The sequence below is a fragment of the Lontra canadensis genome, unplaced genomic scaffold (assembly GCF_010015895.1).
Source record: "Lontra canadensis isolate GAN:19392208 unplaced genomic scaffold, GSC_riverotter_1.0 scaffold115, whole genome shotgun sequence".
Taxonomy (NCBI): domain Eukaryota; kingdom Metazoa; phylum Chordata; class Mammalia; order Carnivora; family Mustelidae; genus Lontra; species Lontra canadensis.
The window spans coordinates 814,601-838,014 of NW_022631109.1; the positions used below are offsets into that span (position 1 = coordinate 814,601).

Here is a 23,414-nt window from a genome sequence, read left to right on the forward strand (position 1 = left end):
ACTGTTGGGGAAAATTCAAATGGGTGCAGTCACTGTGGAAAACACTATGGAGGTTCCTCAAAAAGTTAAAAGTAGGGGTGCCTTGGTGGCTCAGTCAATTAAGTGTCTGCCTTTAGCTTAGGTCATGATCTCAGGGTCCTGGAATGGAGTCGGGTGTCAGGCTCCCTGCTCAGTAGGAAGTTGGCTTCCCCTTCTCTCTCTGCCCCTCCATCTACCCACGTGGTCTCTCTCTCAAATAAATAAATAAAATCTTTAAAAAAATAAATATAGAACTATCTTAAGATTCAGCAATCACACTACCAGATATTTACCCAAAGAATACAAAAACAATAATTCAAAGGGATACATGTCCCTTTATGTTTATAGCAGGGTTATTTACAATAGCCCAAATATGGAAGCAGCCCACTGGATATATATGGAATGTGTACATACACACACACACACACACACACACACACATACACACACAAAACACATACTGGAATATTGTTCAGCCATAAATAAGAATGAAATATTGCCATTTACAACAATATGGGTGGAGCTAAAGAGTATAATGCTAAGCAAAAGAAGTTAGTCAGAGAAAGACAAATACCATATGACGTCACTTACATATGGAATTTAAGAAACAAGTAGAGAGAGAGAGATAGAGAAACCAAGAGATAGACTCTTAACTATAGTGAACAAACGGATGGTTACCAGAGGGGAAGTGAGTGGGGGGATGGGTGAAAGAAGTGACAGTGATTAAGGAGTACATTTAATCATGATGAGTACCGAGTGATATATGGAAGTGTTGAATCACTATACTGTACACCTAAAACTAATATAACACTGTATGTTAACTAACTGGAATTAAAATAAAAACCTAAAAAAAATAAAACTTAAGTGTTTCTTTGGTTAATTGCCAGACAACACACACATAGACTCGTGCATACAAATGCATACACATCACAGACACCACAGTCACACCCATCTTCTAAGGATATAAAATTATTTTCAGACTCAGTGATGTTTAAGTCCATATTAATAAAGAATTACCATTTTCCTAAAGCAATAATCTATAGAGATATTACACGTCTGAAATGAAGATACTCTTATATTATGCAAAGCAATTTTAACCTTCATTATAGCTATATCTTGTTTCCTCAAACTATACCCATGGACATAATTGTCCATAATAAAGTGTCCCATTATTGAAATTTCTCCCCCCAAAATCCATTTACTTCTGATTATTCAGATTATACAAGAAACCAGCTAAGTTAAAGAAGTTAAAGAGTTTTTAGTTTTTCACTTACTCAAGATGGAAATAACTAGGCAATGTAACCCTCACTATGCCCCAGATATGCGCTCATAAAACAACTACCTTCACATTACAGCATTCCTCACCTGATCACAGATGAAGAGGATCCCATGGAATACCTATGCCCTCCCGGCCAGGAGAAACCTTCAAATGTCATAGAATGTGTTTGGGAGATGAGAATTAAACTTATTTTAAAGAGAACATTACAAACTAATGGAAAATATTATTTTAAAATATAGTTCTTAGAAAAGTGTCTGGAAAAATTGAGGTTGGATCTTTATATCATAGACCCATTAAACTCCATGTCATCCAATAAATTTAAAAGATATATGTAAAAAGTAATTATCTTAAGATAGCAAAAATAATATAGACACATGTTAAAGGATGATGTTCTATAGAAAAATAATGAGAGATGAATAGGGTGACATACTTAAGTAAACATTTTATAAAATTTTAAACTCTGGAATACTTACAAAGAACATTAAAAGATTAAAAAAACAAAAATTTTGAAGTGATTATGATCATAGTTAATTTCTTTAATATATAAACTTATTACATATTAATGTAATAATATGCAAACTTATTACTAAACTTATTACAATATACAGCAATAAACAACAGAAATAGATGTAAGATAATGAGCATTTTTATAGGAATGTTTTACTTTAACACTGATACAATTATTTAATTTGAAATAACTAAGTTCTGTTTTCTGCTAAGACAGATTTTTAGGACTAAAACTCATTGCAGGAATGGGTATAGTGTGATCAGAAATTATCACTGCTAATGAAAGACAAAATTGTGCTACAGGTCTAGAAATAATTGGGGGAATCTATAGAGAGAACAAAAATATTTTCTACCCTCTGCACCAGAACTAAACTCAAAACTCCATTCTGAAGAAAATTCGTAAGTATAGCAACATAGGTAAGAGGATATGCAGTATAAAACTGTTTACAGTCGAGAAAAGGATAAACCTACAAAACAATAGGAATGATTGCTCAGTAACTTTTGTTTCCCAATGCTATAGAATGTTATTCGTCAAATATGCTATAATTTTGAAGAATATTTAATATAGCCTAATGTTCAAACAAGTAATGAATTAAAAAGTGAAAGAACAGCAATGTATTTGCAGGATGACAGGTTAATGCCAACTATATAAACCACCTATATGATAACTATTATTCTCTATCCATCTATTATCTACCAGTCTAATAAAAAAGTTTTTAGTGTAACAAGATGTAAATATCTGGATGTTGAAATTATCAATGATTTTGTCTTCCTTTTTGTATTCTTTTATTTTCCAGAATTTCTTAGGGAGCACTCAATCCTTTTCAAGTTGGAATAAAATGTTATGTTATTATAATGGAAATAAATGGCCTTATAACTTGAAATTTTTCACTTTGGCCTTTCTATCTTATTTTATCTGTCTTTGTGTACCTTTGTACAAAGTAGCCAGGAACTAAAGCACTGATAAGCCCAATATGTATGAAAGGAAATTGTTTTGTTATTCACTCTCTAGATCATATTGGGCTATTCCTTATTACATTCCACAAACAATTATGTATTTAAATTTATAAAATTTCAGCTTTACTCTTTCCAAGTCTGTCTGCAACTGATAAATCATTTTCTCAAAGGATATAGTTTCTCTGCAGATTTCTGTTGCCAAGGTCTTCATAAAACCTAACAGAATTGAATTACACTTAACCATATGGATTTGCATCTTCCCCAAAGTAGCTGGAAGAATTAATCAAAGGTGAACAAATTAAGTTTAAATAGTTCTTAGTAACTAAATGTAACTTGTCAAAATTATAGTAGATATTGAAACTTTTTAATAGATTTCCAGTCTAGAACCTTGTTTTAAGTGGCATCTGATTACCTTTCCTTTCCTCCTTCCAAGTCAAAATTCAAGTCTGTTTTACACCTAAAACTAATATAGCTAGAAATATAAAATAAATACCTTATTTTTGTCATAAGTCAATAGGCTATGTTCATTGCCTTCATGAACTTCAGTATCTAGACTCATCAACATCAGCATCAGAAAGAAATACCGGATTCCAGATCAGTATTTCAAATGTCCCTTTGTTTATGTGAAAATCATTTACTGAAGCCTAGCCAATCAAAATAGAAAGAAATTGGATGCACACCAGGATGGAGTATTTCTGCCAATGTTTCCTTTCTGTAAATAACACTAAAAAAAGAAACAGACAAAAATATCTCCAGAATCTGCTTAGATCTTCAAATCAAGGGTCACCTGGAAACTGTTCCCTCACATAGATAATTGTCAGAATCTGTATACTTTGTATACTTATTAGAGAACTTTCCAAACAACTAGATTTCTTTTTGCAAGTGAACTCAGAAGGACATCTGTCAGCTTTACAGTAATACTAAGCAGGACTCCCATCTCTGAATTGTCATAATCCATCTATATGACCTGTGTCCACAGTGTCTTCTCTGTCAAAAATGATCTTTTTCCTTTCTGCTTTGTGATCAGTTTCCAAAACATACCCCACAAGCCACCCTTCTGTATTCAGATACACACCTTTTCCTCTGAGCTAAGCACTGTATCTCTTTTTAATTCAATTACATACCTGATTTCTGAAACTTCATTATTAAATAATGGGTATCTTTGGTGCAAAGCCCCAATCATCTTATTTGTACCCAAATTCCAATTTAGTAATTATATGACTGTATCATATAATTAAAATCATTCATTGGTTATTTCATTCATTTACAAATATGTATGAGTACAATTCACATGTTAAAGTTTCCATGCTATCTAGATAGTACCATGATGAACAAAGAAGATAAGGTATCTACTCTCATAGAATTTATATTTTGGTGGAGGAATTTAATTAAATTTAAACTATCCATCTAGTGATAATGTGCTGCACATAAATGCAAATTAATGACATAGTAGAGAGTATATAGTAATTAAGTATGGTTGATCAGAAAAGGCCTCTCTCTAAAGAGATGATATTAAGTTAATATTTTAATGCTAAGGAAGAAATAGCCTGAGAAGATCCCTAAAGAGAGCATCCCAGGCAGAAGAAACAACTAATAGAAAAACACAAGATATTAACATGCCTAATCAAGGAATCAAAAGAGAGCTAACATAGTTAACAAAGGAGAAAATTAAAATGAGAGATAGATCATGTGATGATGATATATGATATGACATATGATATATGATATGATATGATGAAGTCAGGGAAAGACCCCAGATCACCTATGATTTTGTAAGATTTAAAAACAGACAGAGTGTTAAAATACAATGGGGAGTCATCAGGGATTTTTAAACAAGAGAATATTTTATGATCTTTTTTACATGTTAAGAGATAATTCTGGTGACTTTTAACAGACCAGGTTAGAGACCAGATGGGATGTTACAGTATTGGTACAGGGAGCAGATCCCACTAATCTGGATTAGGGTGTCAAGGAGGGAAATAGACATAATGGGACAATAACAGGATGTATTTGGGAAGTAGAATGTATAACATTTGATAATGGATTAGATGTGTTAAATGAGGAAAAGAAGAAAGGAGAATGATATTGAGACCTATCTAGATCAATAGGTTGGGACATTGCATTTGATTAAGTTAAAGAAGAGTGGGGAAAAGATGGAGATTTCTTGAAGGAAGGTCAAGGAGCAGGAATTAAGAGGAATCCTTTGGATAGTCTACATTTGAAATTCTTGCTATTCTAATACATTTTTTACTGGATTCCTTAGACATTTCTATGTATAAATTGTGCCATCTACAAGTATAGCTTCACTCTTCCTTTCCTATCTGGGTTTGTTTTTTTTTTTTTTTCCCTCTTTCCTAATTGCCCTGCATCGAACTTCCAGGATAATACTGAATAGATTTCGTGAGAAGGTACATTCTTAATCCAGTCCCAATTGTAGGGGAATGCTTTCATTTTTTACCATTACAGATGATGTTGTTTCTGTTTTTTATAGATGTTTTTGATCAGGCTGAGGAAATTTCCTTCTATTCCCAAATTGTCAAGTGTTTTTCTCATGAAGGGGTACTGACTTTTGTCTTTTTCCTTCATCTACTAAGATTTACCATGTGGCATATGTCTTTTATTCTCTCAATATGAGGTAGTGCCTTAATTACCATACATTGTACTAATCTTGAGTTCCTGGAGTTAATCCTACTTGACCATGGTATAGAATCCTTCTATATATTCCTGGATCTAGTTTGCTAGGACTCTGTTGAGTATTTTTGCATCTTTAATCATAAAAATATTGGTCTCTCATTTTCTATTCATGTGATATCTTTGGTTCTGGCAAGAGAATAATACTGACCTTATAAAATGACTTGAAAAGTGTTCCCTTCTCTTATAGGAGTTTGTGGGGGAAAAAATGGTATTAATTTTTGTTTAGATGTTTGGTAGAATTCATTCATAAAGCCAACTGGATGTGGCCTTCCTGTGTATGTGCGTGTGTAGTGTTTTGATTACTTTTCCAACACTTTGACTTGTTAAACAGCTACTTTTTATTTACTTGCTATAATTACTTATTACATATTATTTAATGGCCTCTGTCCATTTCACTGAAATTATCTAATTTGTCAGCTTATAGTTTACATTAGTTTCCTAGAGTTATTATAACAGATTAACAGATAAACTTTGTGTCTTAAAACAAAACAAATTTATTCTCTCATTGTTCTGGAGGGCAGACATCAAAAAATCAAGGTGTCAACAGGGCTGTACTCACTCCAGAGGCTCCAGGGGCCCCCTTTGCAAGTGTAGTTATTGAGGTCAGTTTGTTTGGTTGTTTGTTTTCTTTATTAATTCATTCATTCAGAGCCCCTAGAAGCCTTTTCTAAGCTACTTCTAAACTACTTCTTTTCTTTATTATCTCTGATAAACTAGGTGGTCTATACAGTTTTGCTCTCAAAGAGCTACCAATCTCCTCTTAGTTGCTTACAACAAAATCTCCATTATTCTCAAGATTATCATTAGACTCAAAATTTGTCCATACCCTGTTTCAAATAAAAGCCATTCCTTCGGGCGCCTGGGTGGCTCAGTGGGTTAAGCCGCTGCCTTTGGCTGGGGTCATGATCTCAGGGCCCTGGGATCAAGTCCCGCGTCAGGCTCTCTGCTCAGCAGGGAGCCTGCTCCCTCCTCTCTCTCCGCCTGCCTCTCTGTCTACTTGTGATCTCTCTGTCAAATAAATAAATAAAATCTTAAAAAAAAAAAAAAGCCATTCCTTTGGGAAGATCTTCAGAGCTCTTTCTTCTTAAGGTCTAACTCTCCCTGTGGGCAAAATTTCTGAGGGATGGTTTAGGGGCTTGAGGCAAGGGCAGTGACTCACTTCTCCCAGAATATAACACCTCCTTTTTGAGTAAAACACTGGTTGATGGCAGTAGCCTCCAGTCTCCTCACTTGCTATCCAAGTGTAAACACTTTATCCTATAAACAATCTGGGGTAAGGGCATTCAAGGCCATAATGTTTACAGCATGCTACACCACTATAGAGACTTCAGATTATGAGTGGGGGCTGGGTAGGGAAAAAGACCTGACCATTCTGGCCCTAGTTATTTTGAATTTGACCTCTCGAATGTGGAAGTGAGGCAGAATGGGTGAGAGGATTGAGAAATGCTGCTGTCTTGCCTCTTTCTGGAAAATACCATAGACTTGACTACAGGCTGGAGAAGGAGTGGGAGCCATATCTTCTTGGCCACACCTGCTGCCATGGGGCTTCATCCCACCTACCAGGGATGAAGTAGACAGGCACGAGTTTACAGCACAAATGCCACAGATTCTCACTATTATTATTACTGAAATTTAGCAGAATTTCCTGAAAAAATAATTCTTTATTTGCTGTGATAGCTTAGGACACTTTTCACAGACTTTAAATAGTTGTTTGTTTATATAATTTTTTTTCAGTTATGGTTATTTCACTTATAGGGGAGTGGGTCTTCAGAGGCCCTCATGCCACCAGTCTAGAAGTGATTTTTGTGAATGACTTAATATCTTTAAAATAAAATTCTCAAAAGAATTGTCAAAAAAAAATCAACTGTGTAAATTCAAAAAATGTGATTGGCTTAATTCAATTAATCATAAATTAGGCATCATCTCATCTAGCAAATAGAAAGTTCCAAAGAGCTGTACAAAATGGATGACTTTCATAGGCAGAAGGAGGAAGAATAAGGAAGTTATTTGAAGAGAGTAGATTGTTACAAACAAGGTCACCGTTCTTTGGGGGACAGCAGAGTGTTACAAACAAGGTCACCGTTCTTTGGGGGACAGCAGAGGTCCATTGGGACAATTACCTCCTTAGTGCTGACCAGGAAATTAAGATTATGATCCTGGGAGAGACTGATACTGAATTTAGATTAGGTATTAAGTCTCAGTTTGGTGACACGAGCTTAGCACAAGTGACTCCATTTCAGGCCTATAGTCTCTTTTTTAAGCAAAAAGTAAGTGTATAAGGCCTCATTTTAAGCAAGATGAGTAATGATAGGCCTCATAAAAGGGAAGGGAATGAGAAGGAGTTTGAAGAGGACAGGAATAAAACAGAGCAAAGAATGGCTATAAATTATTTTTTAACAGATGGAGATCTCAAAATCACTCTCTTTAGAAAATGTTTTTTCTATCAAAAAAATGAGCGTATGCATACTCACCCAAAATTTGTATGTCTTGCAGATAATTATGAAAACAGAGAAAGCTCTCTATAGAGACTATGTGTTAGAAACTTCCATATTAGACTATTACACCCTTAAGGGAAGAGAAGTTATCTTATTATTCTATTTATATTTGTATTTATTATATTACAAGCACTGTTCCTAGCACAGAGTACTTAATAAAATTGGATGAAAGGATAAGTGAATGAACACAAAAACCAGAAGGGGAAAAAAAAAAAAGTGGATGACAGATTTTCAGAAATGTATTGTCTCATTGAGGGGAAATCTGTCTACATTGAAAATTAGAAACAACTGTGACTAAACAAATAGCAAACTGATCCATATGGGATGAAGCAATAAAATTCCTTAAGTTGAATTTGGACATATCAAGAAAGTTACAACACAAAGGAAAGGATTGTCTAAGTTATTACTTAGTTTTGGCCTCATATAGAAAGGTTAGTATTTTATTTTTGGATGAAAAATAAAAATAAATTTATCCCAAAATTAAAATTTCAACATAATCAACTGCTGTCTGTTTAATATGGGTCTTCATTTGAAATGGAAGCATAAAAGAGTGAAGAACCAGCACCGCATGGGTGGAAGTGTGTAATAAGATAAAAGAAAAATGAGAGGATATGAGAAATGATGTGAGAATACAAAATTAATCATAGAGTAACCAGCCACAGAGAGACCATTTTAAAGTGCAGACTTCCTCTTGACAGTGGCCTTTTACTCTTTGACTAGTGGCCTTTAGAAACCCATTGAAGTTTAAGACATCATCTGGAGGGGAGAAGGACATTTTATTCCTTGTTACTTATTTTACCTTCACATCTCACCACTCTCACACATGTATTAGCTGGAGTAGGATGGTACCATGCAAGGTTTCTAGCAGCCATGTATCTATCATTTGTGGGCAGATACAGAAGGATTATTGAAGAACCATTACAAAATTTTATAGCATTGTGTATTATGAGAACCAAAACAGGGAAATGCGGACTTCTTTTTACTAAGATTTCTTTTTTGTGACCATGTTTAAAACAAGGAAGTGTTTATAGAGAACACATGACTGGAAACATGAATTATTTAAAACTGAAGGCTTTATAAGCAGACTAGGCTTGTATTTACCATTTAAAATGGCACCACAATGTGGCAAGACATGAACACAGATTATGATTCACTGGGCTCATTAAATATGCATAAAACGTGAAGTGCCTTATATATGTGCATTTCCTTACTTAAAAGAATCTCATTTGGTGGTTAACTGGGAAGTTGTAATGCAGTGATTAAAAGTTCATATATTCAAGACCGAAAATGATGAAGTCTGTGGGGATAAGGGACATTTCTTATTCATCTCATTCTAAGCGTCAAGCAAAGATCAGGAAAAATGTGGCACTAAATAATTCAGTCATTACTTTAATCATTTATTCATTTAACAAATATTATATTTCTACTATAGCAGATCTTTTACATGTGGGGGAGGAGAGAGAACATAAAGATAAAAAATATATATTCTGGTGAAGAGAACAGTTTTCACTGTATGAATGAATACACCAACCTTGGTAAATTCATCTAAAGAAGAGGAAGAAAATAAGATTCACAAAAAGATTTGGAAACAATCTTTTTCATTGTATGCATATTATCAGAACTTTAGATTTGTAGAACATTTAAATCATCAATACTTTAGAATTACAGGTCATTATCTTACCTCACAATGCTCCAAGAAGGTAATGACATTAATCATTTCATAAATAAGTAAAGCTCAAAGTGAAGTGTCTTGCCTAAATTGCCATAACTATTATGGATAGAGTGGGAACTTGAAACAAGCTTCTGGTAGCTTCTTTTGTTCTCCTTTGTGGCAGGGATTGTGTCTTCTCTATTGCTTACATGGAGCCTTTCAGGGCTATATCCTCATCAAGCACCTTTCAGGAAAACCAGTGCAGTGGAAAAATATATTTCACTTAGATTTGAAAGATTTCAGGCTCTATCTAGCATTCTGCTGACTAGCAGCTTGCCCATGGTCCTACATGTTGATGTTTAGTTTCTTCACTTCTGTGGAAACTTCTACCCCACTACCTTCAATGGTCAGTTTTCTAGCATAGAGAGAAAAAGTAAATTTTACTTTAATTTCTCCTTGAGCTGTAAATCCATGTTTCTTCTGGTGTTCTGCTTATTACTCACTGCTACCAAAGTATTGAGGAAGAATTTCCTTACAATCAAGGTCTTATCTGGAACTCTTGGTCACTGTTTCCTCAACAGGACACAGAACTCTTCTGACCGGTGCCACTGGAAGATTTACAATAGGTCGAGGCACACTAATTTATTGTCCTATATCTTTATTTTCCATGACACTATTATATAAAACATCCAGGTATGTAAGACTTAACTAAAGGCTTGAGAAAAGGAAATGTAATTATAGTGTAGGAGGAGAACACTTAGAGATGTGTGCCATGTAATGATTTTCTTAGAGAACAAGGGTACATATTCAAGAGGTTAAGCTTTAAGGAGACAGGTGAGGGAGAAGGCCATTTTATAGAGAAAGAATATTTTTATCCTAATTTCTTGAATTCAGATCTTTTTCTCTCTTCAAAAATTGATCTAACCTCTGCTATTTTACTAACCTCTATACCCTGAAAAATGTGTCTCATGACAAGCTCCATATTTCTTCTCTTTTCACCAATTGAGATTAACCCACTATGGGTGTGTCAGAAGAGCTTCAGAAGGATAATCAAAGCTTTCCATTTGAGAGAAAATTATATTAATTACATTCTGAATAGTACAGGGAAATATCTATTCTACCTTGATTGGGTAATGAAAATGGTATAAATTGTCCTTGTACCTAGAAGTCTTAGATTTTAGAATTTTTGACTTCACCCCCTTACATGGTATTATTTATAATCTTATCATCCCATAGTTATCACCAACTTGTACTTTCCACAGAAATTTATTTTCCTAGTTATTCTTGGAGTCCACTGGGCCAATTCTGCATCTTTCAAACAATAAGAGCCAAGTGTCTTCTCCTTCTGGTCATCCCTTGGAGATTTCCAAGACAGATACTTTGTCAAAGTACTTGTTTCTTTGCTGTCCCAACATTCTACCAAGTGCTCTTCACCATCCTTCATAGTTGTACTGGTCAACAGCATTGGAATTGCAGGTTCATGCCATTTCTGATCATCATCTAAATTCTTATCTCTTTTTCCTCAAGATCATCACCTGAACTTCGGCTGAGTGTCAGCTGCAAGTCCTTAGGCACCTTGTTGGTGATACTGAATCTACCAACCATGTATTTCAAGGTATATACTCCTCGTCAAACAAGTATTTGTATCTTGGTGACTTCCTGACTCCAGTTATCTAGGGGTCACTTTTTCCCTCCCCAGGTAGTATGATGATTTCTCTCTTACTTTGCCCACAACACAGTGGTATATGTTCTAATATCAATATATTTTGGGTTTCTGTCCTTGTCTCTTGGTGGTGGGGAGCACCTACCATATTTATTTGGATCCCTGTTAATAAAGAGATTTTCTCTTTCATCTTTGATCATCCCAACCTCTATTTAAACTTTAGGGGTAATGGGCAGGAAAGCTTTACGTTATAACAAAGGTCACTGTTCCATTGTTATGCTCTTGTGAAAATATAACCAAAGTATATAAATAAATCCAAGAGGTAGGCAGGATGATCTGAAGTCCACCAGAGGAAAACCAAGGGAAATGTCCTTAGTTTATTTCTAATTAATTAAAAGTCTCAGATAGTGGAGTTGCAGGTTAACTTAAGGTTTCTTTTTATCTAGAAGAAATGCCAATTATTTTTCTTCAGTAAAGCAGATAACCACAAGATTACCTCTTATTGTTGTGAGATATTGATGGCTTTTATATATAAACCAATGATGTTTTAATATTACTTTTTAAAAAAAATTCACTATAAATACCCTACTCAAGTGCTGTGTGGATAAGTTTTAACATCTCCCCACTACTCTCATTAATTTATGAGTTAAATAAAATCTATGACATCAGTTATTTTTTAGTGTACTTGTAAGTCATGATTTTAACTTTTAGAAAATTTTACTCAAACCTTCAGCTACCACTGAAGTATATCCACTTCAGGATATTCTAGTTCATCCTTGTGTGACTTCTCTTGATTCTGCCATTCTGATTTCTAGTAGTATTTTTGAAATGGAAGATTCTACATTTAATGGACCTTACAAATTTCCATTCACTGCACTTACTTCCAAGATCCTGGTCCCACCAAATGTGTCTCTTTATCAGATAAAAGAGGAAGATGTACAACTAGAAAATAACCACTGATTGAAAATATCATGAACATATAAAAGATAATTCTGAATTCTATGAAGGTCATGTATTTTTACAGTAAGGACCTAAACATGCCTTTGGGATACAGTTAGTTTTGTGCAGCTCAAAATATTTTAAGAGAAAAGCTTATTGATCTGATGGACTGAAGTTCCCCAAATTAATAGAAATTACTTTATGGAATTATAAGTTTGGAGCTAAGAAACACAAGAAGCAGCCACTAGACCAGATTTGTAGTGGAGGTACAGCATATCGAAAATTTCAATTTAATATAATAGATTACGCTGTCACTGGGTGTTATGTATATCAGCATTCAGTTCAAGTTGTTACACCTGGAAAACCAAAAATAAGTAAACACTAGAAACTAATTTCTTCTGATATTTACACTTGGAATTCTAAAGCTCTAGCTCCAGTAACATATGGATCCTTGTTTCTGTATTTTTTTTATGCTTAAAATGAGAAAAAAATTATATAATGGTCTGAATCTCTTCTACAATGTCAAAATTCTCTGTGACCGATGGTAGAAAAGTAAATGATACAATAACATCAAAGTATGAATGTGACACCTCCGAAAATTGCTCAATACCCCTCTTCTAAACCCAAAAACCCTCTAGACTTCCCAGTCCTGTATTACCACAACCACTCCCACCCTTCAGGATGCACAGTTGATAGTGCCTGAGAGCTTTTTAGGGGTTAACTCCCATCCTCGCATACTTACTTCTCTTTTTTGCTGTTTCTGGTAAACACAGTGGGTTTACACATGCAATGTGATATTCAGTTTCCTCTTTAAATAAATTTAAAATTAAAAGGAAACTCACATAAAGAAAACCTTGGAGTAAATAACAATTCAAGTGATATATGGTTAGAACAAAAGTTGAAACTCAAATGAGTGCACAAAAGTAATCTTGGGCCTTTGCAAAAACCAAAGATTGATGTTTTGGGAATCTAAAATAAGGATAACTCTTCACTGTATTACTTTAAGACTTTTTTCGGTAAAGTCCATGGAAGGATTGGTGAGCAGTCTAGTCAATGAAAATTATACCTTGGCTCTAGATTAGACAAACCACAATTGATATACCATCTCTGTCTAAGAAAACTTTGGTCTCAGGGTCCTCATTATTAAATAGGAATCTTACCTCATTAGACTAATTTATGAATTAAATGGCATAACACATAGGGCCTACTCATTCATTTCCCCTTGACTTTCCCTAAATGAGGATATCATCTGTTTCTTTTCTTTTTTTTTTTTTAAGATTTTATTTATTTGTTTGAGAGAGAGAGAGCAAATATGAGTAAGGGGGAGAGGGAGAAGAAGTCCAATGCAGGTCTTGATCCCAGGACCTTAGGATCATAGTCTGAGCTGAAGACAGACACTTAACTGACTGAGCCACCAGATGCTCATTTCAATTTTCTTAATGACTTATAAACCAGAAGTAGTTCACATTTATTTATATTCCATTATTTTTTGATGTGCTTTCAAAATAAGGAAAAGTTGGGTGTAAAATCTTGATATTACGGTGGCACAGAGAAATAAAAAACTTATGTCAGCGAAAAAAAAAAATGTATCATCCTCTGAGATGTCAAATTGACACCTCGGTTAGAACCAAGTAAGTAGTGATGACCCAGAAATACATTCCCATTGAATGCTTAAATACAATACATCTTTTCTTGGTTTCAGTAACTGAACTCCAAATGACTTTGGAACTGACACTTATGACTCTGTTTATTTTTCTTTACTTTCCACTGATTTTATGAATTTGTTTTTATTCTTAGTTTGTGCACAGACAAAAGTTATTCTTCTTTGGTTGTAATAAAAATTGAGAATTTGGTATATGATCTAAATTTTCTGATAATCTCTATCAAACAGATTATAAAGATATATTCCTTGTTGATTGTGAGAAAAAATAATATATGTGTTATTCTATTCATTTGTTAGTTTTTTAAATTATTTTTTAATTTGGCCTACTTGTGAGTTTATCTTAATTGAGAATTGGATACCTACTAAGAAAGAGAACAGTTCTTTGAAATCTAAACAGATAATATATTATTTTTAAAATTTTGTGTCTACTTTTGACTTGTGGTTTAGGTTGTAGAACTGAAGGTATAATTTGACTGTGGGTCTCTCTCTTTGTAAATAAAGTTTTTATTTGGCATTTTAAGTATGAAATATTTTCCTAATTCAGAGGATACAAATTAGATTTTACTATTTCTTAAATTAAATTGTCTTCTGATTATTTTGTATATTATATATTTATATAACATAAATATTTATAATATATTTCTAAATTTCACAGAAGAAAAGAATCCATACTTCAAAAGTACTAAGAGAAATCTTCATTATGTACATTGCTATGTTAAAACCATTTAAAGAATTCAAAACACATAAATGAGGTGAATTTTGCAAATTATACTACTTCTATATTTTGTATTTAGAAAATAAATGATCGCATGATCTCCCTGATATGAGGGAGAGGAAATGCAACATGGGGGGTTAAGGGGGTAGGAGAAGAGTAAATGAAGCAAGATGGGATTGGGAGGGAGATAAACCATAAGTGACTCTTAATCTCACAAAACAAACTGAGGGTTGCTGGGAGGAGGGGGGTTGGGGGGGTGGGGTTATGGACATTGGGGAGGATATGTGCTATGGTGAGTGCTGTGAAGTGTGTAAACCTGGCGATTCACAGACCTGTACCCCTGGGGAAAAAAATATATGTTTATAAAAAATAAAATTAAAAAAATAAATAAAATTAAAAAAATGATAGCCATATGTGTATTGAGTTTCAATACAAAGATATAAACATTTTATGAGATTATAAATTATTTCTTTTTGTAAGATTTAAAAGATTTTTATATTTAATAAAATTTGGATTTGTTGTTTCACAAAGAGATAAGCTAATGTGAAATTCCAAACTTCTCATACTGGTTTAAACCTATATGATGTTAGAGATCATAAAAATGTTAACTATTGATTTAATTAAATTTAATAATTCTGACACACTTTTTATGTAAAGTATAAATATGGTTTATAGTACATCGTACTGAATAAAACTTCTTAGATCTTTAGATAACTAAAATCCTTCAATTAATACTGAAATTGGTTAATGGACAATCTGAATTCATAGATAATTTTAAAGCGAGATTAGTGAGCCAATCATTACAGGGCATAATTTTAATTTTATGTAGTTTGCTCCTTATTTGCATGTGATATGGAGTCACTATATCTTTGGGTTACAGTAATGAACCTGGTCATTTTGCCACTTCAATAAAACAGAAAAGGGATATATGAAGCTAGGAGTATGTTGTGTGTATTTATGAGCTGTGATAATCTGCTCAAATTGTGCCTATATATAACAGATATATCTTAGTACAATCTCCTAGTTTTCTCTGTTCAATACAAGATAGTCTTCTGGTTAAAAGTTACAACTAATATGGATTATTGGGACTACACTATGAGTAATAATGATTGAAAAAAAGCAGTTATATAAAATTGGTGTTTGGGTTTTCAAGGGAAAAAATAAAGTTTTTTCTTGAAGTATAAATTTGATCCCAAATAAGAAATAAATATAGAAAATAAGAGAACATTAGTATGTATACAAGTAGTAGAAGGCATGAGGGAAATTAATTTTATTTGCTTTGGTTTATAATACCTGACACTGAAAGGAAACTATGAATAGTTTAAATTTTGGCAAAGTGAAATCAGTTTTGATGAGCTTATTCTCCAGATAATTTGAGGAGGTGAAGAAGATTCATGAAAACTTCCCTGTCAGGTATATATCCATGCAAAACAAAAATTTCATTCTTTCCTATAAAGTGGATAAATAAGTCTTAGAAACTCTTAAGGAGTAACAAAATATCATTTTTTATCATTGCAAACTTCCCACATAGCAAAGATTCCATACCTTATCAGAAGAATCTTATCTTCATAGAGTTGTTTTATTATATAATTAGTTAAAACAAAACAAAACAAAACAACTGTTTTTATCTTTTATGTTTATTTTAAACATGTTATCAGTTTGATTAAATAGATAACCAGATATAGTCTCTCAGCATCCATGGTCCTATCTTGAGTCATCAAATATGTTTTAATTTTTTGGTTTGCCTCAAATATCACATCCCAAATTTAGGGAAAAAAAATAATATATTAAGAAAGGCTCCTATAGGTCTTCTAGACAAACATATATATTTGTGGGCTTTTTTAAAGATTTTATTTGAGAGAAAGTATGTGCAAACATGACTGTGAGAGGGAGAGAGAGAGGAGAAAAGAGAGAGTGAGCATGAGCAGGTGGAAGGGTTAGAGGGAAAGGGAGAAGCAGACTCTCCACTCATCAGGAAGCCAGATGTGGGACTTGATCCCAGAACCCTAGGATCATAACCTGAGCTGAAGGCAGAGAGCTTAACAGACTGAGGCACTCAAACACCGTAAACATAAATATTTGTTACTTCACCTTATAAAAAAAGATATGATAGGAACAATGAAGGTTGTTTGCTGTGCTCCATATTCATAATTAGCTTGACGATAGTATGAAGTCTATAAGGGAATAATGATCAAAGTAGAAGAAACAGGCAGCCTTTCCTAAGTAAACACTACACAAATAAAATATTATTACAATAGGATTTCAGAAATTACACTGTCTATGTTCCTCGAGATTTTTCAGTTTCTTCAATATCCACGATATTTTTTTTTTAATCGTGAAACACTGATCAAAATCCTCAGGAGAAACACTGATCAAAATCCTAAAATACTATGCACTGAACCCCAATAGAAAATTGATTCTCTCTTCTGATATTCATACTTACTCTAAATCATTTAACAACAAACCAAATAGCTTTCTGCTTCCCACTGATGCTTGCCTGAAGACTTGCTATAAACTTTAAGTTAGACTTTCTGTCATCACCAAAAAAGTATAGTCAAATGTCTGTTGAAAAGACTATATCCCCCCAAAAAAGCTGAAAAAATAATTGACATACACAGAAAAGAAGATACTAGCTATCTAGATTACATTTTTAATTATCAATGTAAATAATAAAAATAATAGGAAGAACTTGCACTGATGTACCAGTTTTATAATTTCTCTGCCTAGATTTCCTCATCTACAAATGGGTATCTTAATAAAACCTAAGGTTGTTGTGGGTATAAATTATACTGTACGTCATACGAAATTATTCATAAATAATTATACTGTATGTCATATAAAATTATTCATATCTATTTCTTTCTTTTCCTCTCTTTCACTCTACTTTAGACTCTACTTCCTTTTTGAAAGAAAGAAAGAAGAAAAAAAGGGAGGGAGGGAAGAAGGAAGGGAGAAAAAGAGAAGAAAGAAAGAAAGAGTCTGTATCTGATGCTTTAAATTTTTAAATTGTTGGCCCTTCAGTGATAGATGATTAGAAGGGTCTTCCAAGTTGACAATGATTAGACAATATTCATACAATATTTACCTAAAATATTATTGGTATAACTCTAATGTTCTAGTTTTATGTATATATAAGTATTATAGAATGAATGTTTGTGCTCTCTTCCAAATTCATATGATAAATCCCAATGCCTAATGTCATAGTATTTAGAGGTGGTCCTTAGGAAGTAACTAGCTCATGGTATGGAGTCCTCATGAATGGGATTAATGCCCTTCTTTGTCCCTTCCTCCAAGTGAGGAGAGAAGGAGTAGAGAGCTGTCTGTGACAGGTCCTCCCTGGATACCAAATATAGAGTGCCCTTATTTTGGATTTCCCAGGCTACATTGTGAGAAATAAATTTCTATTGTTTGTAAGCCACCCAGTCTATGCTATTTTGTTATAGCAGCCTGAATAGACTAAGACAACAAAGAAGCACTTTTAACTCTTAGTATAATAGGATATGCTTTTCCAAACAGAAATTAATCATTTTAAATAAAATCTGTTCTCAATAATTCCTCAGAATTGAGAGAAAAATGCTTTTTGGAATCTTCTTACATTTTCCTGGTACTATGGGTATTTACATAGGTTTGATAAAAACCTATCCTCCTTTGGGCACCTGGGTGACTCAATCAGTTAAGCATCTGACCCTTAATTTTGGCTCAGGTCATGATCTCAGGATCCTGGTATGGAGCCCCATTGGGCTCCTGCTCAGCAGGGAGTCTGCTGAAGGATTTTCTTTTTCTCTCTCCCTCTGCCCCTCCCCACTGTGCACACGGGCTCTGTCTAAAATAAATATATAAATCATAAAAAAAATAAAATCTATCCTCCTTTATATAATTGGACAAATTGACTCATAATCTGACTTGATTGTGTACCCAACATTATACATGCAGTGTCATATTTCAGAATAAATCTCATTTAATAATATATGACAAGCCTTCTCTTAAGAAACAAGGATCTCCCCACTGAAGAGAAAAGAACAGGCAAAGAATTTACCATCTGACCTAGCAAAAAAATTCGACAAAGTATATGAAACATTGGTTATCAAGGCACTAAACATCGGGTAATTCTGATGTAAATTAATATCCAGTGGAAGATCATCTACAGCTGCCAGTTTTTCATCCTCTACTTCATCTTCAGTGTCTAATTGTTTCTGACTAGGCTCAGTCCAGATCTGAATCTAGCAGTCCGAGTCAATATTCATTTAGCTTATAGCTTCAGCATTTGTATTTAGGAAAGTTGTAGTGACACAAATTTGACTGTGATCCAATGAAGTATATTCAGACAGTTTAAGGTCCGGGGGTGGAAACATTCCTAATTATAAGCAACAACAAGAAAATTTAAAATAAGATGTGTTTTTAGAGAAATAAAAGACATTTATATAGAAATTATTGATATAATTTTGGAATACAGGTGAGGTCTAGAGCCAATGCTCAAGAAAGAATTCTTGAGATGTCTTTGGTGCAAAATAGTGTTTTTATTAAAGCTTGAGGATAGGACCTGTAGGCAGAAAGAGCTGCATTACAGAGTGAGGGGTGATTGATTATGTATTTGGGAGTTGCCAGTTAGAAAAAAAAGAGGTTCTCAAAATAATTTTTGTATGCTAAAGAGGACCCACAAGATACTGGAGGTCTTGCCATTGTCAAGTTAAGACTTCTTCCCTCTAGTAAAGCATTAACATTAAGACAGTTGGGAGCTTCCTTGAGGAATGTTATACTCTGCCTATCTCAAGTGCTTGTCTATGGGCTGCAGGTTACATAGAAATTTTATTTCACTTAAATTCTCTTCTGCCTTCTACACACATCACTATGGGTGGGTGCCTGATGTTAGAGCTCCAGAAAATTGAGTCTCTGGGTCTCTGGAAGTTAAGTTATTGATAAGAATGCTTTGGAAGTTAAGCTATTGATAAGAATGCTTTTTCTTGTAAATCAAATTTATTTGTAAACTGAGGGTGACTCATGTCTTGCTGGAGTGTGATCTCTGTAAGTTAACCATTTGTTTTGCTTTTCCTTAGCTTTGGGCAGCCAGAAGTGCTTGAGGAATGTCATGCATATCCTAAGGGGGTTGGGGAGGTTGTGGGGTGTCAGCTGGAGCCTTGTCTTCAGCTTGCCTGCTGCTCCCTCATTACAGTTAAGTTCTAGGTGGTATTCTCAAGTAGAGTGAAAGAAAGGGAAAGAGAGAAATAGATATGAATAATTTCATATGACATACAGTATAATTTATACCCACAACAACCTTAGGTTTTATTAAGATACCCATTTGTAGATGAGGAAATCTAGGCAGAGAAATTATAAAACTGGTACATCAGTGCAAGTTCTTCCTATTATTTTTATTATTTACATTGATAATTAAAAATGTAATCTAGATAGCTAGTATCTTCTTCTCTGTGTATGTCAATTATTTTTTCAGCTAAACAGCTCCCTAAAAACCAATCATTTTTATGTGTTGTATAAGATTTCACTGTGTTTATTTAACAAAATAGCTTGTACAAACAAGGTACACAATGAGCAGTGTTGACTGACTGCGGCCACAAAGAGCCCAATTATTGGAGGAGCCAAGAAAAGCCTGGCATATCTAAAAAATGTCATATTTTGACATGAATTAGCATCTTTCCTGATGTTTCTGATTAGAAGGGCAAAGTGTGAATGAGTCATCCGGTAATGGTTATTTTTCATTTACGTCAGTTGCTGCTTTGGAGTTGAACTCTAGAAGCTGATTGTAAGGAAGTATATATCTTAATGCATCAGAATTGTGTTCTCTTGGACAAGCAAAAAAAACCCACTGAAGAATTTTCTTTTCCCCCACCAAAAATATCTTGCATGGTTAATATAAGTTTTTGTACTTCAATTTAATAGTGTTTCATGGATAAAAATTAAAGGAATTTTTTAGTTTATTGTAGGTAACACTATATTAGAAGTTACAATGATAATGAAATCTAAAATTATTATTCCAAGATCTAAAATCGACAATAGTAAATAGAAAAAAAAACACTAGAAGCAAATATTCTACAAATAAACTAATAATGAATAAGGTAAGATATTGCCACTCTTATGTAGAGAATATGCACATTTTTTTGAACTATCCTGCCACCACATCCCATATAATTTACCGTAAAGTCTCAAAAAAAAAAAAAAGTTGCTATGACTCAGATCCAAGCTAAGATGCATGTCATTAAATGAATTTTAACAGAAAGGTGACAAAGTCTTTTCATCAGTAATTACTTTTGAGACTGTCACAATTATTGACAGACTAAAAGAGTATAATTTACATCTGTGATGTGGCTATTATTTTTTAAATTGTTCTGTTTTTACGCTGAGAACACTGAAAGCTTTGAAACAGTCCTTTGTTCTTTGCATTATTGCCTTAAAATTAACATTTCTCTCAAGTATGCAAATACTTTGTGTTGCTAAAGAAACCTGAATTTTGTCAGAGTAAGGTTCAGATCACATCTTATGGAATTTCCAGCTCAATTTCTAGTCAAAATAGCATGGAGAAATTAAGAACAGCTTAGGTCTTTTTGAAGCAAGTTCTAGATAAAATGTTGATCCTTCCGGAATTAACATTTCTTCAACTGAATAGGTGCTTTTATTTTTAAAAGTGCATTTACAACAAAGAAAGTGTTAAACTGAATCACATGTTTTCTCAAAACATTAAACAGGAAATACTGTTTACCTCATTATTTTCTATAATAATTATTCAGCCAGAAAGTTTGCTTAGTTGATAAACTAGAAGTCTAAGATTGATTGATTGATAATTGTGTAATCTAGAAAGGAAGGGAAACTATCCTTGCTATGGTAATCATCAAGTGCCAAGTAAAGTGCTAACTGGTTATCCTGAGATGTAATCAAGAATGACAACCCAGGTTAGTTTGACCTGGATGATTTGCTGTTCATCTAATCATCCAGGGACCTGCAGAGAACATCGTAACAGTTTTGTGTTCTTGCTGAAGAGTTAGGTCCTTGTCTATTCCCTTTCCCCTAAGCCCTACTCCACTAAAAGAAGAAAAAGGAAGAAGAAGAAAGAAGAAGAAGAAAGAAGAAGAAGAAGAAGAAGAAGGAGGAGGAGGAGGAGGAGGAGGAGGAGGAGGAGGAGGAGGAGGAGGAAGGAGGAGGAGGAGGAGGAGAAGGAGGAAGAGGAGGAGGAGGAGGAAGAAGAAGATAGAAAAAGAAAAAGAAAAAAACTGTACGGGTATGGATCTGAGGATCTCCTTTTCAGGGAGAAAGGAGGAAGAAAAGGAGAAAAAGAGGATAAGCCAGAACAAACAAACAAACAAACAAGGCCCTGACTGGATTCAGAAACTATTTGATTTTGATAGTTCCCATCTTAAACAGTAGTGGTTCACAGGGAATGGGGTGTTTTCATATATAAAAACATCAGAAATGACTATGCATTTCTTCCTCTAGTGTAACGTGGCATATACCTCAATGGAAGAAAACCTTTTAACCAAAAGACAAAAATAAAGGGACACTGCAGTACATTTCTGGTGCATTGCAGAATATTTTGCCTCAATCCTTTACATTTGTTCACATACTTGTTCTCCTCATTTTCTTTTTATTCCATTCACAACATGGCCACTCATTCAATGAGCATGACTTAATTACTAGTGGTAACATCAGCTGTTTTTCTTTGCCCATTATCTATACCCTCCTACTTGGGCGATAACGTCTTGATTTTCCTTCAGGAAAATCACCCCTTTTCTTACTTTAACACAGTGATCCAAAAGGCCTGGACCCTACCTCCTTCTTCCAGTGGTAAGCACATGATCCTACCTCATATTCCACTTATCTTGGTCAAAGTGTTTAATTTCAAATTGCCTATGGATCAACAAAAAAGTTTCATTTATTTTAAAGATTTTTTTATTTATTTGACAGAGAGAGAGAACATGAGCCGGGGGAGCAATAGGCAGAGGGAAAGGGAGAAGCAGGTTCCCTGCTGAACAGAAAGCCCAGTGTGGGGCTGGATCCCAGGATTCTGGGATCATTACCTGAACTGAAGGCAGATGCTTAACTAACTGAGCTAGCCAGATACCCCAAAATGTTTTAAATTATATGACAGAACACATTCTTGTTTCTTTTTTTCCCCTAACATTTTTGAGCTTTCTGTCAATTGCCCTCAAAATTCTGATCAATAAAAATGCCTATGTTGTGGCATATATCATGCTAATTTTCCTGCTTCCCTTTTTACATATTAATTTCCAAAGCTACTTATATGTGGGTTTGGAAAATGGAATCATCTACTACTCTAAAACAAATTGCGTATATATTTTGATACATATTTCATACACACTGTTTTTGTTTGTTTGTTTTTTTAAGTAGGCTCCACACCCAACATGGAGCCCAACATGCGGTTTGAATTCATGACCCTGAGATCAAGACCTGAACTGAGATCAACGGTCAGATGTTCAACCAACTGAGCAACTCAGGTACCTCTTATACACATTTTTAATTTGTCCATTCTTTTTGACTGTCATAGTCAAAATTATTTCATAATGACATCAGCTATTTAATAAAGTGGTTTGGGAATGCAGTTGGCAAAGTTTCTGCAAGCATATTATTTTTGCTTTTTGCTTCCTGAACTTGAGTTTCCATCATCATTTATCCCCTCCCAACCCCTGACTACTCACTCCATTTCTATCCTGAGCTGGCCAATGGGAATCTCTTAAGGTTCTGTGATTTGTTCATACGGTGTATATATTTATGGTTAATTAATTTCAGGAAATTTATTTAAAGCAGAAATCAAAAAATCCTCATTTTAATTAAAAAGACCAAAGCATTACAAAGTTATTATAATTAT

The 23,414-nt window shown here is 34.0% G+C and overlaps 1 pseudogene; it reads left to right on the forward strand.

Annotated features, from left to right (window-relative positions):
* Positions 1–23,414, forward strand: part of LOC116856969 — a 79,539-nt pseudogene that overhangs the window by 33,762 nt on the left and 22,363 nt on the right.